Source organism: Cryptomeria japonica, chromosome 6, assembly GCF_030272615.1.
Source record: "Cryptomeria japonica chromosome 6, Sugi_1.0, whole genome shotgun sequence".
NCBI classification, from domain to species: domain Eukaryota; kingdom Viridiplantae; phylum Streptophyta; class Pinopsida; order Cupressales; family Cupressaceae; genus Cryptomeria; species Cryptomeria japonica.
In genome coordinates this window covers 304,302,194-304,307,842 of record NC_081410.1, presented here as the reverse complement: position 1 = coordinate 304,307,842, position 5,649 = coordinate 304,302,194, and positions in this window count along the sequence as shown.

Here is a 5,649-nt window from a genome sequence, read left to right as displayed (position 1 = left end):
TGCTTTTTGATATGTTCTTTCTGCCAGATAGGTTCAACTTGTAGCCATCTCCACCACAACAAACCAGACTTCCACCACCCATTCCTTGCCACATACAAATGAAAGGTAACAACGACCTTTCCCCTCTCTTTGCGCTTCATCTTTCAATAGTTTACCCCAAATAAAACATTTTATTTATATCTTTCACTCACTTTGTTTTGTTTCTTCCCCCTGTAGGCTTTAATCTTTAGATGTCATCTGCTTCCTATTATTGATTGCACATCAGCCAGATTCCTCTTCATATATGCTTCAAGATATACTTGTCACCCTCTTGTAAATATTTGCAAAATATAATTCAAATCATCAACAACATTGTTGTTCCTAAACTATGTTCCAACTTGTCTTCCCACAATTATACATTAACTTTCCTCATTTTAACTGTTACTTGCAAATTCTCTGCTCCCTTCAAAACAAGCTCCCACATGTCAACAGCCCCTATCGGTGACATGTTGCAGGCACTTCTCCTGCAACTACTAGTTATAGTAATGACATTTCATCTTTCTTAATATAAATAATTTATTTCACATATATTAATAATTAATTAATCGATTAATATAATTAACTGTGATTTATAATGAATTTGGTAAACATTATTAGTGATAAATATCCAATTATTATAATTATCATTATTATTTTATATTTTATAGTAGATTATATTGTACAACACATATACCCTCACGCTGAATATAATATAATATCTCATGGTTAGTTTGTAGTTCAAATAGAATAAATATACATATTAGATTTAGATATGAGATTATATTTTGAGAACATTCTATTATCATTGTATATCATTACATATGGATAGGGTTATCATAGTCCACCCCTCCTATATTTTCTTGTCCTCGAGCAACTTAAGGTTAGGGTGGTCAAATATTTCGGCTCCATCCCATGTTGCATCTTCTTCCGGTAACCCCTTCCACTTGATCAAGTATTCTGGAATGACCTTATTTCTTAGTCTATTTTCCCTCATGTTAAGTACCCTTTCTGGTTCTAGAATGAGCTTACCCTCATCATCAAATGGGGGCAATTATTCACATGGTATAGTATGTTGCCCTAGAACTCTCTTAATTCATGAAGCATGGAAGACATTGTGAATTCGTCTATTCCTTGGTAGATCCAATTCATATGCTACTTCACCAATTCTCCTTAAGATTTTGTAGGGACCGTAAAAGCGCGGTTTAAGTTTTTCCTCTCCACTTGTTTTGATGGATGATTTCTTATATGGTTGCAATTGTAGGAATACCAAGTCTCCAACCTCAAACATTTGTTCGGTTTGATTGTGGTCTGCATATAGCTTTTGTTGGTTCTGAGCATGATGTAAGTTATCCTTGAGAGCATTCATGATGTCAATGTTCTAATGCAAAAAATCCTTAGCCTCTGGTACTTTGCTTTCTAGAAGAACTAAGTTGCTATAGGAAATAGGTTCATAACTGTATAGTGCTTTAAAGGGGCTCATTTCAATAGACATGTGGTATGTAGTGTTATAAAAATATTCACCAAGGTGTAGCCATTTTACCCATGCATTTTTTTGTCTTGTAACATAATTCCTCAAATATCCTTCTATCCATTTATTGACGATTTCAGTTTGCCCATCAGTTTGAGGATGATAGCTTGTACTTGGAGTCAATTCGGTTCCTAATAGCCAAAAAAGTTCTTGCTAAAATATGCTTAGAAATCTGCTATCCATGTCACTGACAATGCTCTTAGGCAGGCCATGTAGTCGGAACACTTCTTTGAAGAATAGTTCGGCTATTTGAGGGGCTCAATATTTGATGGAGATGGCCATGAAATGGGCATACTTAGTCAGCTAATCCACCACAACATATATGAAATCCTTCCCTTGCACCTTTGGGAGGACCACGATGAAATCCATAGAGATACCTTCCCATTTTTGTTCTGGTACTGGTAGGAGTTGGAGTAGTACTGCTGGATGGGTTTGTTCTGCTTTGTTTTGTTGACAAGTCATGCACTCTTGGACATGCTTCAATATGTCCCCCTTTAGGCCCTTCCAAGAATATTTCTCCCTGATTTGTTTATATGTTTTATAATATCCCGGATGTCTTGCCATAGGGTTGTCATGGTGCTCCCTAATTATCTTTTCCTTCATTTTGGATCCCGGTGTGAGATATACTCTATTTTTGTAAAGGATGAGTCCCTCTACCACTTTATAGTCTTCTTGTTGTATGTTTCCTTCAATGATGTTATTTGCATGGGCATCTTTGGCGTATTCGTCCATGAGGGAGTGCTTCCAATCTTCTGCAATGTCTGTTATGGTGCACAGATACCACCTTTTGGATAGCGCATTTGCTACCATATTATTCTTTCCCTTCACATATTCTATATCAAAATTGTAGGCTTATAGTTTGCTTACCCATTTTTGTTGTCAATCATTAAGGTCTCTTTGCTTTAAGAAAAACTATAGGCTGTTATTATCTATTTTAACCAAGAACTTCCCACAAACAAGGTATTGCCTAAATTTTTCCAAGGCATGCATGATGGCTAGCATTTCTTTGTCATATATGGAATATAGTCTTTCAGTTGTGGTGAGTTTCCTTCTTTCAAAGGCAATTGGATGCTTGTTTTTCTTGAGGATTGCACCAATGCCTTCTCCTGAGGCATCACACTGTAGTTCGAAAGGCAAGCCAAAGTTGGGGATGGCCAATACCGGACATGTGCTCATTGTTATTTTGAGGTTGTCAAAAGCTTGTTGGGCTTGTTCCGGCCATCCGAAGGATCCCTTTTTGGTTAGGTCTATGAGGGGAGCTGCAATCTTGGAGAACCCTTTCACAAACCTTCGGTAATAACTATATAATCCCAGAAACCCTCTTAGTTGTGTTAAGGTTTTGGGTTTTGGCCATTCCTTAATAGCTTTGATTTTTTCCTCGTCAACACTAACACCTTGTTCACTGATTTTTTGGCCTAAGTACAAGATTTCTTTAAGCCCAAATTCACATTTTGAAGCCTTGGCATAAAGTGACTCTTTTTCCAGAATTTCCAATACTTCATCAATATGCTTTAGATGGTCTTCCCAAGTTTTAGTATATATCAAGATGTCATTAAAGAATATTAACAAAAACTTTCTAAGTTGTTCCCTAAAGGTATGGTTCATACAAGATTGAAATATAGGAGGGGCATTGGTTAGCCCGAAAGGTAGGACTAAGAATTCAAAGTGTCCATAATGGCATCTAAATGTTGTCAGGAATGAATGTCTTCTTCCCTCATTTTGTTTTGGTGGTATCCTAAACTTTAGGTCGATCTTAGAGAAGTATTTGGCCCCATGGAGCTCATCTATAATTTTATCCACCCTTGGATAGGGTACCAATTTTTAATAGTTTTCTTACCAAAATGTAAGGACCACCGTAATTTCAAAAATAACATATTTCACAAAATACACATAATCAAGAATAAATAATTGCCACGTGTCTGGATATACAAGGTTAGAGACAAGAAATTAAATTTCATCATATGAAGTCAAATTACATAATCTGACAACAAGATAAGCATAAGGAAACATATACCTTTACACTAAACCACAAGGTCGAAAACAATAAATTTACAAGGACCAATTCATGATGACCACTCTAACAAGAAATTTTGACATCTATAGATCCCTCGAACACATCATGGGTGAGAACATTGCCGAAGTGCGTTTCCACCCTACCACGAAGTAGTTACACTTCCCCGGAATCTTTCATGACACAAAATATACCCAGCCCAACATGAAGAAGACTAGCAATGTGATACTGGCAAGAGCAATGGAATTTGTGCAACTAACATGGCATATCCACATTCTATAATGCTAGGTTGTAAAATGACATATTACTTGGGCGATGCCTCTGTGCATGCATTAGCGGAAAGTCTTTCCTCTTTCTCCCAACACATCCTCCTTCTTCTTCTTGTATGGAACATCCCTATCATTGTTATCTGATGTCTCTGCTGCTTGATTTACCCCTCTATTTTTTATCTATGTATCCTCCCTTCTTTCTTTTGACAATGTCAATTCAACACACTTCCATTTCTCTCCTCAAATTCTTCTTCTCTCTGTACCATTCTGCTATGCCTATTCCACCTTCTTCTCCCAGCCTCTGCACGCTTTCATAAGAATGTCACCCATTATATTGAAAGAAAAATCCTAGTGCATGTGATCATGAAAATCATGCAAGCGTGGACTATTAAAAAAAACACTCCTTAAAATAGGTGTATGAATAAATTAGTCTCATTTTAGCTAACTCCTCTTATCAACTAAGGCTTGACTTGCTTTTATAAATAAAATTCCCTTCGCATGGCCTTCCTACTCATCTTACGTTGTAAAAGTTTTGGTAAATTTATTTTTGTCTAAAATATATTTTTCTTTAAACTCACGTGGAAATTAAACCAACGAAAAAGCTTTTGATTATGTAAAGAAATTCTTATGTTGATTCTACTCTTTCCTAAGAAAAATCAAAACCTTTGCTTTAATTGAAAACTTATTAAAAGCATTACTTTTTCTTTGAAAAATATTCTTAAAGAAGATTCTTTCACTTTAATAAACATGCATTTTAAGAAGAAATAAACATTTCATTCTTACTTTTACTATTTCTTTTTTTTTAAATAAAATTTTTCTTTTGTTTAATTTATATGTATCTTTTTTATTTAATATATATAATTAATATAATTATTAATATAATTTTTATTTTGTTTAATTAATAATAAATATATTTTATTATTAATATAATTTTCTTATTTTATTTTATTTAAGATTTAAAGGAATCACATATTAATTAAAATATTAAAATTATATAATAAAGAATAATATTTCGGGACTATATAAATATACAATTAATTTAATTATAATATTTATGAAAATAATAAGGATCGTGACATACTTCCCCCCTAGAAATATGCATCGTCCTGATGCATCTATCAAAAAGTCTACAAAACTCAAATACGGAAAGCACTTTCATCAACTAGATGTAATTCTTAATCATCACTTAAATCACTAATACGACATAAACACAACATATTAAAGATAAAACATAAGGCATAAATCATTCAAAAATGCAAGAAGAATGCAATTATGTGAGTGTGTGAATTCCATTACTGCCATTCAATTTCACAAAGCTAGGCTACCCCTTCTCTGACAATGTTCTCTTCCTTTTGATGTGTCATCCCATCTGTCACACTCTTGGGAACAACAACAAAACATTAGTCCAAATAAAAGTTAAATTATTCCTCAAAACATTAATCCTTATCCAAATAATAAATTCTTGACCCAATGCTTAAGCAAGTAGATAAATTTGATTTCTATAACTATAAAAGTCACATTAATGCACACACATACCTGTGCTTACCATACTTGAGTAGTTTGATAAGTTGGCCAAGTTGTTAGGTATTTATCACCAATATTCCTGGCGTGTCCTTAAACACACTTGCACTAGTTTTAGCTCTTTCAAAAATATCCCTACCTCATGTAAAGATCATTTCAAAGACAAAAGTTAATCATTTAAGAATTATAAATTCTTATTAGGTATAGCTTTAAGCTAGATCATAAATTGATCTAACATGCAATTAATAAATGAACTTAACATTCATGTAATTCATGTCTAACATGCAAAACTTAACATGTGG